The following is a 15053-nucleotide window of genomic DNA, read 5'->3' on the forward strand; positions in this document are numbered from 1 at the left end:
GATTGATGGATGTGGTTTAAATCTGATCTCAACCAAGACTGGGAGAAAGGCCACTCATCTTTTGCAGGTAGAGAGGTCTGTCTGTAGAAAAATTCTGAAAAATCATACAACATTATGTGAGGGAGAGGACCATCAATACACACAGGTTGGGAGTAGAGCCATCGATGTTAGAGTAGAGGCTATGATTACAAAGGAATGAGGCCACAGATGGGCTAGATAGGGTCCAGAACAAAAGACAGAGTTATTAATAGAGAACCAAAGGGAGTTGCTGTCTAAACCACAACTACGACTAAGTTCTCTGATTGAGAGGCAAATAGAACCTGACAGAAGGGGCTTGATAATAATCTGGTGAGCTTTAGGCCTTGTAAGTTAAGAGGCCCAGACCTATCTATCTCTTCACATGGGGTATATCCTAAGGGAGGTGTGAACCTCCTAGGGGAAGGCACTCTGTTGACTTTCATTACTTGGCTGGCCTGGGAGGAGAGCTGGCCAGGTAAAGGCAGGTGGCATCTCTAACAAGAAATTTACAGTTCTGCCTGCAATGTTGCTGACCCTACTTGGCCGTCCCCTCAGCTGCAGTGGTCACTTTGGAAGTTGGGCTGAGTGAAGGGCTTTTCAGCTTGGAGCCAATAAGATCTGTGGCTCTGACCTGGGCATCCTTCGACTCCAGGGCAGTTCCATTTCTGGTGATCCAACTCTTGGTCTGCATAGCTGCCAGTGCTCTTCATAAGCTGACTTCTGCTGAAGCCCCAGGCTTTCCACATCAAAAGCTACTGCAGTGGACTGGCCTATTGGGTGTTGGAATGGTGTTTAAATACTCTATAAGGTAGGGAATGGACATACTATATTATGTACAACATAAGGATATACTTTTAATTTTCAAGCAATATATGAGGTTGCCTCTTCCATAACCTAAGTATTGGACCACCATGTGGGTCCAACAATCAAAGCATGTAAGTGGGTGTGGTTTCTCTCACCATTATAGCAATAACACGCTTGTATAGCTTTTGCTTCTCTTTTTTACAACTTGGTGTTTTGCTGATTTGGAGTCTTGGTTCTCAAGGGGACAAAACAATGGTTCTATTGAATTAAAAGTTGAGATTGCCACTTTGTCGTTTTGGATCCTCATGGTATCAAAGTAACAGGTTAAGAAGATTAATTTACTACTTGGGGGCATTGATACTGATTTCCAATGTGAAATAGGGTTCTTGCTACAAAGTAAAAATAATAAAGTCTGTATTTGGAATCTAGGAGATTCTTTGGCTCTCAGTTTTTTTTTTTTTTTTGTCCAAGAGTAAAAGTCAATAGAAAGTTACAGAAACTAAAAATACCTAGGACACCTGAAGATTTGGAATCTTCAGAAATGAAGGTGTGGTTCATTATGCCAGGAAGAGTCATGAGACCCTTACTGAGGATAAAGGAAACATGAATGGGATAGAAAAGAAAGAAATTTTAAAAACCAACTAGGGTCTTATGACCTTACAGAAATGAGGATTGCAGTGACTATATGTATCTTCTTTTTAATATATACATATACATACTTACATACTTTAGAATGTCACATAAGTTATGTTAGAGGTAAACTTTACAAGATAGTCTTTAGATAACAGAACTTCTATATGCTGCTGTAACTGTATTTGCAGTGAAATTAACATAACAGAGAGGGATATTTTGGAGAGAAGATGAGAATGCCATCATTTGTCTAAAGAACAGTTCTACCATGTACAATGCAGGTCTATCATTCTTTCTGTTGTTTGGAAATTCACAAAATGTAGAAGGAATGTGGATAGATACTGATTTGTCTCAAGAGGTGGATTGTGTCAGTTTTATGCTATTGTGCCTCAGGCATAAATCCACCCTTTATGTTCTGCTTCATGATTTTATACTTGGATTCTGCAAATAGGACTATGTGGCCAGCTGACTCTGTTAGATTGACAAATAGGTACACTAGCGGGTATGGCAGGCTGGAGGAGAAAGAAGTCTTTCCTATTTGCTGACAGTTTGGGTTCCTGTAGCATCACACTGGCCTCATTTCTTCAGTCCAACAGTAGTTCTTCATTGTTATAGAAACAACTGAATGCAGTTTGCAACCTTTGCAGTGCTAGCTTCATAATGTCCCCGAGAGACACCAACAACCACCAGTTAGTGTCCCCTCCTGGGAAGACTAAAACTCTGTCCCACTGGCTCCTTTCTCCATACACAGAGACACCCATTCAGCCCAGGAGCATAACTTTTCACAAGTCTGAGAATAAGCTCCATGGGGCTCTTTGTCCAAAATCTAATTTTTAATAGTTTCAGTCTCTTTTCTGTTTTGTCCCAATGCTAGGAATGGTAGCTGCTTGCTGCAGGTTGCTAGTTTCATGACATTTTATTGTTCTTTAATTTTCTGGAATTTTTATTCTTCTGGTTAAAAATCTTTTTACTTAGTTTAATTCTTCATATAAAGTCTGTTAAAATAGGTCGTGATTTTTGTCTCAACAAGGATCTATACAAAATATGGTAATTACTAATTTTAAATGAGTAGACTTTTGAAAAAAATTCAGAAGCCTCAATTGACCAGTCATTGTGAATTCATCCTATTTTGAGCCATTTGTTATTCTTTCCTCATAGGTCTTTTTGCTGTCAGTCTCTTTGGGATATATTATTTTCAAAACAAAAATAATTTTAATTGATGGGGTTGATCTGAAAACATGCAGTTTGGCCTTTCAGATTTTTCAAGTGGGATCACTCAGCATAAACCAATTATGCTTAAGTCAAGCAAGAAACACAATAAATCTAATGAATTGCTAAACTTTGTTTTTGATCTTTTGGAACAAATACAATAAAACAATGGGTAAGCTGCTCCTGAGAGGTCAGGGTAACTGAACCCTATATTGCTTGAAACTCAAGAACAAACATGGTTTTCTTCTACTTGCTTCACCTTGACCAGCATTTTTAAAGCAAGAGAACCAAAGTGTACTCAATGATGAGTATACAGACCAGGACCACGTGATGACAGGTAAGGGAGTCTATAATTTATACTTTCAGTGTACCCCATACCATAGACCATGCCAATAAAAAATATTCCAGTCCCCAAGTTCCTGCCAGGATGACACTTCAGACATTCTCATCTTGAGTTTCTGGGCATGAGTTTTCGGCGTTCATTGCTAAGGGGACATGGCAGGTGGAATTGATAGTCTGCAAAGAGTTAACTAAGAGAGGGTTAAAATCCTTGAGCCTTCTATTTGAAGATTTGCTGACTTATATACCTATGCTAGTTCTGTGTTTAATTTGTTTTAAAGATTTATTTATTTATTTGAAAGGCAGAGTTACAAAGAAGCATAAGAAGAGAGAGAGAGAGAGAGAGAGAGAGAGAGAGAGAGAGGTCTTCCATCCACTGGTTCACTCCCCAGATGGCCACAATGGCTGGAGCTGCACCTATCTGATGCCAAGAGCCAGGAGCTTCCTCTGGGTCTCCCACGCCAGTGCAGGGGCCCAAGGATTTGGGCCATCTTCTACTGCTTTCCCAGGCAGTGGAGCAGCAGGGACTTGAACTGGCTTCCATATGGGATACCAGCCCTGCAGCTGGTGGCTTTACCCCCTTACACCACAGCGTAAAATAGTGTGCTTAATTTTTTGAGGATTGGTGTCTCCTCGGTTGTTTTCCATAGGGGGAGCACCAGTTCCATCAGCAATGAACAAATGTTCCAATTTCTCTACATCCTCACCAATCTTATTTATTTATTTATTTTTTTGGTAATAGCCATACTAATGGGTGTGAAGTGATATATTTTTGTGGGATATTTTTTCCAGTGGCAGAAACATACACACAGAGGGAGAGAGAGGGGAGAGAAAGAGGAGAGAGAGAGAGAGAGAGAGAGAGAGAGAGAGAGAGAGAGAGAGAGATGGAGAGCTCCCAGGCGCTGGTTCAGTCCCCAAATACCTGCAATTGCCAGAACTGGGTCAGAGCTTGTGCCAAGAGCTTGCAACATAATGTGGGTTTTTCAGATGTGTGGCAGGAATCCCATTGCTTGAGCCATCACTGATGCCTCCCAGGGTCTGAACTGGCATATAGGAGCTTGGAATCAAACGTAGGTATTTAGATATGGGATGTGGGCCTCTTAACTGATGATGTAACCATTAGGCTAACCATCCACTCTTCATTATGATTTTGATTTACATTTCCCTAATGACCAGTGATGTTGAGTATCTTCTCATGTGCTCATTGGATATTTGTGTATCTTTAGAGAAATGGATATGTTCCTTTGTACATTTTTGAATTAAGTTGTTTGCTTTTCATTGAGTTGTAGGGGTTCTTTATATAGTCTGGATACTAATTCCTTACAGAGATATGCTTCGCAATCATTTTCTCCCATTCTGTGTGTTGTCTTTCAGCTTTCTTGATAGTGTGTTTTGGTGTATAAAAGTTAGTACTTTCAAAAAATTTTATTTGAAAGAGATAGAGACAGGGGAACACACACACACACACACACAGGGAGAGAGGAGCACACACACAGATGGAATCTTCCATCCATTGGTTCACTCCCCAGATAGCTGCAATGGCCAGGGTTGGGCCAGGCAGAAGCTAACAGCCAGAAGCTTCATCCAGGTCTCTCACATGGATGGCAGGTGCCCAAGCATCTGGGCCATCATATTCTGCATTTCCCAGGCCATTAGCAGGGAGCTAGAATGGAAATGGAGCAGCTGAGTCTCAAACTGGTGCCCATATGGGATGCCAGTGTTTCGGAAAGCAGCTTTACAGGCTACAGCACAATGCTAACTCAGGTTTTTAGTTTTGGTGAAAAATTTTTGTAAAGATTTATTTATTTATTTGAAAGTCAGAGTTACACAGAGAAAGGAGAGGCCGAGAGAGCCAGAAGTAGGTCTTCCATCTGTTGGTTGGCTGTGGAGCCGCCCAGCTGAAGCCAGGAGCCAGGAGCTTCTTCTGGGTCTACCACGTGGGTGCAGGGGCTCAAGGACTTGGGCCATCTGCTACTGCTTTCCCAGGCCATAATAGAGCTGGATTGGAAGAGGAGCAGCCGGGACTTGAATGGGCACCCACATGGGATACTGGTGCCACAGGTGGTGGCTTTACTCGCTGCACCACATCGCTGGCCAGTTTTGATGAAATTTAATTTACCTGTTTTTCTTTTTTGTCTTGCCTGTCGGATGTCAACAGACAGCTTTTGATGCTGGGCTGGCAGATTCTAAGAGTCAAACCATCACTCAAATCCCACCCTCAAATTTTTTTAAAAAAATTACTGTGGTAAATTTTGTTAACGTAATTAACTTGATTTATTTTGAGGACCAGTTCCAGATGCTCAGGTAGTTTCTTTCATTTTTTTCTTAAACAAACAATTAGAGATTTGTTCACCATTAGGTTTTCCCTCTTCTCCCTGCCTGTTGCTGTGTGCCCTCCCACACTCAGGTTGTTGTGGACTAAGTTGGGCCTATATTAATATTCCCAGATTCTTATTTTTACTTAGGGGAGAATTCTAATTATAGGCACAAACACCACATGCAGCTCAATAAGCTTTATTTACAAAGAGAAAAATACACAGGCACAGAAGGGCTTTGTTTACGGAGAATGTGCCAGGGTCTGTAAAGAGGAATTTTCCGGTCGGCAGCGCAGCTCACTAGGCTAATCCTCTGCCTGTGGCGCCAGCACACCGGGTTCTAGTCCCGGTCGGGGCACCGGATTCTGTCCCGGTTGCCCCTCTTGCAGGCCCTGCACCCCATGGGAGACCAGGAGAAGCACCTGGCTCCTGGCTTCGGATTGGCACGGCGCCGGCCGAAGCGGCCACTTAGGGGGTGAACCAACGGTAAAGGAAGACCTGTCTCTCTCTCTCTCTCTCTCTGTCACTAACTCTGCCTGTCCAAAAAAAAAAAAAAAAAAAAAAAAAGGAATTTTCCTACCCTGCTGCAGTCTTCCTGCATCTGCCGGGAAGAAAACGAGAACTTGTGTTCCATGTAGCTTATGAGTTTAGAAACGCGGAAGTATTTACATAATACCGCCCCCAGGAGGGTAAGAGGAAGTACTTCCGGGGGAGGGGTCCCCTGATTGACAGGTAGGTGAGCGGCAACACAGAGCCAGGGAGCTCTGGCTTCTAGGCCATGAAGGTAAAATTATCCAAGCTTTCGCACATCAAGGGGGCGGCTTCTCTGGCCCCCTAGGCTGTAATCTCCTGGGAGTGGAGGTCAGTGAAGAGAGCAGGCAGCCCGTAGCGAGCCTCTCCTGGGGCCTGCAAGTGCAGCCAGACCAGTCCTCTGTCAGCAGGCATTACAGCACTTGCCATGCTCGCTCCTTCTCCCCGTTGGACACTGGCTTTGATTTCCCTGTCACGTCGCCATTTTTCTCTACCAGCTGCAGCACCGCTCAGTGATCCCTGTTGAGGGCAGCTGGAGCAGACTGAGTGCTGTAAGTGCTGCCCTCAGGGATACAGCCGAAGCCAGTGCCGAGCGACCTGAGTTTCTTGATAGCCCTGGTGAGGTCCTGTTGGCTGACATCCTGCGCGAACTTGCATTTAACACCTGTTTGCGTGGTTCTTCCAGAGTTAGCAGACCTCTATTCTGTGCTTCCGGGTCGGGCACACTTCGATAATCTGGACATCCAGCTAATCAAAGAAGACCCCCCACACCCAGCATCTCGGACCAAAATCCTTTCCCAGAGGCCTTAGGATGCGTCCCAGTGGCGGCTCGAACGTCTGGAACTGCACCCGGAACTCGGGATTCTTCCGGAACTCTTACTGGTGCTTGCTGGCGGATTCCTCCAGGCTGGTCTAGAACACGTTCAGCTGCTTTGACATCTGAGCCAGCAGGCCCTTTGCCAAGACTGTCCCTTGTTTTTTGTGTTTGGCCCAGGCCAGCTGCTTCTTGGCGATGGCGCCAGCTCCCACGCCGAGGTAGGGCAACACTGTCTTGGACTGGCCACCTAGCTGCCTGTATCCCAGGTCTCCTGCCCCTGGGCTCCACCGTCGGCTCTTCAGGTAGGTTCTTTTAACTTCTGTCTCAGTAGAAAGGATTTTTGGCTTTGTCTGTCATAATTTCACCTAACAGTCTATCAGAATCTCCCAATTAGTCCTTCAAAAGCTCTCATCCAATTGGGAATTGCAAACAACTGCTAATAGAAGACTTTAAAAAAAACAAAAACAAAAACAAAAACACTAGTTTCAAAAAGGTGGGTGGTTTTACTCTCCCACGGTATGAGGGTTTGAATCAGCCAGTCTTGGTGGTATGAGCTCAGCAATCCAGACTCCTGTCTTGTTCCTTCATCATTAATAGGTGACGTCATATTCACAATTGTTCCAGGATCCCTAAGGGGCTCTAGCTAGCATGTCTACCTTCTAGAAAGATGCAGGGGGAAGTAACAATGCTATGCTTTCCAGATGTGTTGTTTGTGTTTAAGGAGCTTTCTCAGAAGGTTTACTCAAGGACTTGTGTTTATTAACTGCGGGCCATGGCAGCAAGGGTATCTGGGAGCTATTGGGCAAATGATTAATTTTTAGCTGAGCTCATTGCTGCTATTACAGACATTTTCAGGGCTTTGTATAAGATTTGGACTTACCAAATTGTTACTCTTGGGTTGATGATACCATTTTTTGTGTGTGCGAGAAAAGATATGCATGCATTCAAAACTTGTTTTTTTTTTTTTTTCCTGAATCCTCTCACCCAAGGAAGGCATTTCTCCCAATCCTTCTCAAGAAACATGTCTGAAAATGGGGGCAGTATTTTTTTCTGCTGTCCTTACCCTCAAAGTAGAGGGAATGCAGTTTTTAAAAGGGAGAATAGACACTGGGTAGTCAGTAGTATGTCCTAGGTAGATAGCCATGGCATCCCAAGAACTTTAGGTGTTTTAAGTTTTCTCTACATACACTGAAAAAAAATTATCTTCTTTGTTCTTATCATTAAATTCTCATCAACTTCTTTCTTAACAGTTTCAACATTTTGTACTGTAATGCACAGTATCCTTAAATCAGTTTTGCTTCTTTTTTTATTGAAATGAGATATAGGCCACTCAGTTGCTTTTTCCTGCTCTTTAATTATTCGCAAACAGATCTTGAATCCTTTAGGTAGATCAGTTAAATGCAGGTTTTTGGGGGTCTCATGATATTAGTGAGATATATCTAAATGTCTAAAAGTTAGGTCAATCAGAGCTCCAATTCAGTATAAATGAATGCTGGATTTCAAGCACAGAAATAACTATTGATTTTTAAATTTAAGGCTCAGGGAGCAGAAAGTTGGTTTTTTTTTTTTTTTTGCATTCTTTTAAGTTTTGTGGAAATCTAAATAGTATTTCTTTAAAAAGTTTATTTTCCACTTTCTTATTACTGTCATGGTCACTGGACCTACTTGTTTGCATTGAGAGGCTTGGTTCAGTTCTAATTTGAAAAGTTCTGGTCCTGGGCAAGAATTTCACAAGGACCCCACTCCGCAGGTCTTGGTCTGTTATCAAACTCTATTCTTTGTGTAATAGTGTGTGTCTGTTCCCACACATATTGAACAGACACTTCATTTACCAGACTGCTAGAAAAAATGCTTGAGCAATTCTTTCTCTTATTCCTGGAATTACTGTTTTTTTTGTTTTCTTACCCCGAACCTCTGTTTTTGTTTCCTTGAAACCATTGTATCTAATTCTTACTCTGAGTTTTTTTTTAATTTGTTTGAATTTAATCACAATGAAATGATTCTTTACTTGATTTTTGCATGAATTAATGTACTTCTGGTTTTATTGAATGTTTTGAATTTTAAAAAATATTATTTAGAGGGCAGAGAGGAAAATAGGTAGGTAGTTTTCCATCAACTAGTTCATTCCTCAAATGCCTGCAATAGCTTGGTCTGAGCCAGTCTGAAGCCAGGAGCTGAGGACCCAATCTGGGTCTCCTACATGGGCGGCAGGAACTCAAGTACTTAAACTGCTGCATTCCATGTTGCTTTAGTAGGAAGTTAGAATTTGAAGTGGAGCTGGAAGTCAAACCTAAGTGTCTTGATATGTGATTTGGGCATATCACTACTGCATCAAATTCTCACCCATTTCATGTATTTTAAATTGATAGTAAAGGATTCTTTTCCAAGTCTGTCTCTAGGTTGGTACCACCATGGTACCTGCCATGGTGATTTTTATGACTGTTTTTAATTATTTTTAAGATACCTCTCCCAGCCAACCTAGCTGTCACTTTTCGTTAATTTGTTTTTCAGTTTTAATTTCTGGTAGAAACAAAGAGGATGAAAGCAAAAATATACTGAATTTTTTAGGTGTCCTAAATTTTGGCCTTTTTTCAGGTTTTTTATGACTTTCACCTTTCTCTTTTGGAGGTTTTTTATCTCTTTTCTGATAATTTAAATGATCCTAGTCAACAGCCTAAAATAGTTGCAAGATCTTTGTAGGACCTCTTCATCCTAGTCTTCTGTTTTTCTGATTTATGTTTCTCATAATCCCTGGAAGGCTTTGTCCATAGTTCTGCATACTCATCCTAGCCCTGCAGTGACACAGGCATGCTCTTAATTGGGCTACCATTTTTGACAAATTTTTTGTGGATGATCAGTTTGTCTCAACTGCAAGTCTCTGAGGATCCACAGGACCTGTGGATATGCTTCAGTGCCTGTTTTCCAGATAGAGTGGGTCTCAACTGTGAATGATCCCTTTCCCCTACCCCGCTTGGCAATGTCTGGAAACATTTTTGGTTGTCACTACCAGGGAGAGGCACACCACTGGTATCTCATGGGTACAAACTAAAGATGCTGCTAAACATCTTGTCGTGCACAGGTCAGTCCTCCACAATAAATAATTATCTAACCTGAAATATTGGTACTGAAGATATTGAGGGGACCTTGATATAATAGGTGATTAGTGATATATCGGGGCTATCCCAGCTTCAGCTTCCTGTGCCTCGGTGGTAAAAGTCTCATCTTAGGGGAACACTCCTGAATGTGTACTGCAAAAGACTTACAGTGGGCAATATCCCTGTGGCTCTGCAAGTCTTCAGAAGGTGGAAGAAATTGTTCCTGGACCTTCTGACTAATGGAAAGCTCAAGTGCACTTGTTTCAAATATGCCAAAACTTATAGAGACCAATGGAAAGTGGCATCAGAATACTGTAGTTCTTCACTTTTTTGAGAAATTTTTTTGAGAGGCAGAGAGACACAGTGAGAGGGAGGGAGAGAGACAGAGACAGAGAGGTGGGGGAGGGAGAGAAAGAGTAAGTATTCCCATCTGTTGGTTCACTCCCTAAATGCCCACAATAGCTGGGGCTGGGATAGAGGTTGAAGCCAGTGGCCAGGAACTCAAAAGTTTCCCAAGTGGGTAACAGGAACCCAATTACTTGAGCTATCACTACTGCCTCCCAGGCTACACATGAATAGGAAACTGAAATCAGGAGCTAGACCCAGAGATCAAATCCAGCTACTCAGGTGCAGGTGTCTTAACTGGTGTTTTAATCACTAGGCTAAATGTATACCTCACTTCGATTCTTAAGAAAGATTGATTTCAGTATATTCTACATGTATTAAAATCACAGTTTTTAGTTGTTTACTTATGTGAATTTTGACAAATATGTGGTCAATGCAATGAGGGTATAGAATACTTCTATTACTCCAAAACATTCACCTGGGCCTCACTTGTAGTCAATTTTCTTGTTATTAACTTGTAATTCATATGTTCACATAAAACTGTGTAGGTGTTATTCCTAGTACGTAGATGAGGAAAAAAAAATATAGCTAAGGGAAATTCAGTGATATTTGTTTCCAAAGTCACATAGTGACTGATTAGTAGAGATAGAATCTAAATTCAGTGTTGGCTCTGTCTTTATTATTCATTTTCACTAAAGAATACCAGAGTGCTAGAGGGAAATCACACTGTTTGTTTGCCTATTATATGGTTTTATTTTTAAAATTACCTATGGAGAACATTGATCTGGAGGCTAGATTAGGACTATATCAGCAGATGGGGTTGAAATGACTTCAGCTCCAAGGTTGAGGATTGCTTGGGTCAAAAGTCAAATATTTAATTAACCCCTTCCCCCATACAACTCAGTATTTTGGGTGGGTCTTGAGGATACTTTGAAAAATTTTTATTAAAGATAAGTTAAATAAAATTTTATTTTGGTCAAAAACCCTTAGAATCCATTCATAGTTTATTTTTCCCTCATAATACTCATATTCCATGCACTTTTTGAATCTCTCTCATATTTTGTGTGGGATAAGAACTTGGGACTATTTCATTCTTTAGTATTTGGTGCTTTTCTCCCTACTTCTCAGCAGTTGCTCTCAATCCTTAATAGAATCACAGGGTCTTGTCCTAGGCTTACAAGTAGCTTACTGGCTGATTAACAAGGGCTCATCTTTAGATTTGTTGAAGATTTGAATGCTGCCTTGGGAACAGCTGCCTCTACTGACCAATTAATTTTACTCAATCTATTATCTCTTGGGTTATTAAACTCTTTAAAATTACAGGTATCAGTAGAATTTTAATGTTTCTTTTATATGCCAAAGACTGAGTCAAATATAAATAATGTAATAAGAAAGTGTAAGATCTCATTGCCATCATTCAAATATATCTTGATATGTTTTCTCTTGTGTTATGTCATGCTGCAGAATTTACTGAGCATGGTGAGTTTGAACTTGCTGAATTATGGTTTGTGTTTTGGGATCTAACCAGATTGCCCCTAAATCAATCTTCTCTCCCTTGTCTATAATTTGCTGAAACATGCATTCTCGTGTTCTGCTGCTTAGACCTTTCCATTAGTCCTCTTTGTGAGTATGTGGGTGGGGATTTCTTGGGTGGTTGCCAGTGGCTGATGTTTGGACTATTCTAGTTGTGGCTTGGAGTGAGATGGATTCATTTCACTTGACTTGTCTCTTTGAAAGCACAACTTGGGTAAAAGGCATAATTAATTGCTGATGTGCAGGGCTGCTTTTAAAATGTCCAACTTTCCATAAGATATGTGGAAATGATTTATTTCTCAAAGACATGGACAATGTGGTCTTGGTAGACAAGCTTGTACTCAGCACTGACTTGCTACTTGAGATTTAGCCTTTGCAGAAGCAACACACTAGCAGTGATTGATGGTGCTGGGTCTGTTCTACTTCCTGCCTGAATTGCTCTGGTAGTGTAGATATGAATGAGAACTCTCTGAAGTGGTGCTGCCTAGGAATTTCCTTTGTGAGGCGGTGATTGGGGTTTCCTGCTGAAGACTAACTGTCCAAGTCCTTGATTATTAGCCACTAGAAGGCCCATTTCTGTCTGCTTCACTTGGACTTTGGACTAAGGTCTAGGTTCTTTTAAAATTAGCTTATGATCTGATATGGTTTGACATTTGCTGTATCTTTCTATGTTGTGTTTTGCCATTAAAAGGAATTTAATGTTGATGATTTAGCAACATTTCTTGCACAAATATGTGAAAGTATTTATGGGATGTTTACTAACTCAGTGATTGAGTAGTAGTTATGGTCCTTGAAATGACTTTATAGTTATTCTTTTTTTTTTTTTGATAGGCAGAGTGGATAGTGAGAGAGAGAGACAGAGAGAAAGGTCTTCCTTTTTGCCATTGGTTCACCCTCCAATGGCCGCTGCGGCCGGCGCATCTCACTGATCCGAAGCCAGGAGCCAGGTGCTTCTCCTGGTCTCCCATGCTGGTGCAGGGCCCAAGGACTTGGGCCATCCTCCACGGCCTTCCCGGGCCATAGCAGAGAGCTGGCCTGGAAGAGGGGCAACCGGGATAGAATCCGGCGCCCCAACTGGGACTAGAACCCGGTGTGCCGGCGCCGCAAGGCAGAGGATTAGCCTGTTAAGCCATGGCGCCGGCCTATAGTTATTCTTTAAGCATAGTCATTTGTTGGATAAGAATCTAATACTCAGGACAAAGTACAAAAAGAGAGCATCATATTTGCTGGATAGTGCTTCTGTCTGTAAATGAGAATCTAGGCATTACTGTATTCATCTTACAATTGGTGATAATTCAAGGCCCCTTTAGCCTTGTTTAGAAATGTTGCTCAGTGTTAGAACTCTCCAAGATATTGCAATTTATAAAAATTATGGTGTTCAAAAATGACTGTTAAATGATCTCAGAATATTAATAGAATTTCCAGAGAGTGTAGAGTTGTTTTGTTGATTTTGTTACCCTTTTTTATTGTTCCTATTTCTTATCTAATTTTTTGTATTTGGAACTGTTTCACAACTCATTTGCTTCTATGCCTTCTTTATCCCTTACAAGTTCTTACATTACTCATTTCTTCCTTGAAAGAAATGAACGTTTTTTCCTGGATAGAAATAAAACACCTTCCTGTGAAGAAGGAATTAGTTCATACATCAAATAAACCTTCGAAAAATAAAAAGAACATATAAATGCTATCCATATGGTTGGAAGTTGAATACAAGCCTTGTCCTTATATGCAAATCAAAATTTTTTCATTATTACATTACAATAAATGAATGAAACTTTAACCTCCACACTTTAATGACAGTTTAAGCAATTAACATTAAATATCTAAATGTTAACACATTGTGCAAATATCTGCTAAGGTAGTTGATGTTAAAAGTAGTCAAAGCTATTAACAATAGTTAATAGAATGATAGAATGGATGAGTAAGTATTGGCTGAATATCAGGCTTGTTTTAAGAAAAATGTAACTTCTCAGTGGCTTAACAGGCTAATCCTCTGCCTTGCGGCACCGGCACACTGGGGTTCTAGTCCCATTCGGGGCTCTGGATTCTGTCCCGGTTGCCCCTCTTCCAGGCCAACTCTCTGCTATGGCCTGGGAAGGCCGTGGAGGATGGCCCAAGTCCTTGGGCCCTGCACCAGCATGGGAGACCAGGAGAAGCACCTGGCTCCTGGCTTCGGATCAGTGAGATGCGCCAGCCGCAGCGGCCATTGGAGGGTGAACCAATGGCAAAAAGGAAGACCTTTCTCTCTGTCTGTCTCTCTCACTATCCACTCTGCCTGTCAAATAAAAAAAAAGAAGAAAAAAAGAAAAATGTAATTTCTTACCTTGGAAAGGAGGTAAAATTTAGACATTGACAAGAATATTCCATGCCTCAGAGATATAGCCAGGGCTCCCCCAAACATATATATGGGTGAGTATGATGGCTAATTCTATGTACCAACCTTGGCTAGGGTGTGATGCCTATTGTTTGGTCAAGTGCCAGTCTAGATATTACTATAAAGCTATTTTTTAAAGATGTGACTAACATGTTATTAAGAATAACTAACATTTTAATCAGTAGACTTTGACAAACACTGATTATCCTTTACAATGTGAGACCAGACTGCAGCAGCCCAAGCCACTGGCGATTAAGGTGCAGGAAAAGCCTGGAAGGAATCTGGCTTGGAGCCCTGTTAGAGATAGTGTACTTGCCAAACTAGAGGAGAAAAAAAGAGGGGCACATTTCTTCCTCCCTGATCATCCTGCATGGTGTTCTGTAAAAGCTGATTGATTGAGCACCATTTTGGATATATATATATATATATATATATATATATATAATATATATATATATATATATAACTTTTATTTAATGAATATAAATTTCCAAAGTACAGCTTATGGATTACAATGGATTTCTCCCCCCATAAATTCCCTCCCATCCACAACCCTCCCCTCTCCCACTCCCTCTCCCCTTCCACTCACATCAAAATTCATTTTCAATTCTCTTTATATACAGGAGATCAATTGAGTATATATTAAGTAAAGATTTCAACAGTTTGCACCCACATAGAAACACAAGTGAAACATACTGTTTGAGTACTAGTTATAGCATTAAATAAAAATGTACAGCACATTAAGGACAGAGATTCTACATGAGGAGTAAGTGCACAGTGACTCCTGTTGTTGACTTAACAAATTGACATTCTTGTTTATGGCATCAGTAATCACCTTAGGCTCTTGTCATGAGTTGCCAAGGCTATGGAAGCCTTTTGAGTTCACCGACTCTGATCATATTTAGACAAAGTCATAGTCAAAGTGAAAGTTCTCTCCTCCCCTCAGAGAAAGATACCTCCTTCTTTGATGACCTGTTCTTTCCACTGGGATCTCACTCACAGAGATTTTTCATTTAGGTTTTTTTTTTTCCACAGTGTCTTGG

General features: G+C 41.0%; 1 pseudogene; it reads right to left on the reverse strand.

Annotated features, from left to right (window-relative positions):
* Positions 1–6086: 6086 nt before the first annotated feature.
* On the reverse strand, positions 6087–7270 carry LOC133765268 (vacuolar-sorting protein SNF8-like; annotated as a pseudogene).
* Between the last annotated feature and the right edge of the window lie 7783 nt (positions 7271–15053).

The sequence above is a fragment of the Lepus europaeus genome, chromosome 8 (assembly GCF_033115175.1).
Source record: "Lepus europaeus isolate LE1 chromosome 8, mLepTim1.pri, whole genome shotgun sequence".
Taxonomy (NCBI): Eukaryota; Metazoa; Chordata; class Mammalia; order Lagomorpha; family Leporidae; genus Lepus; species Lepus europaeus.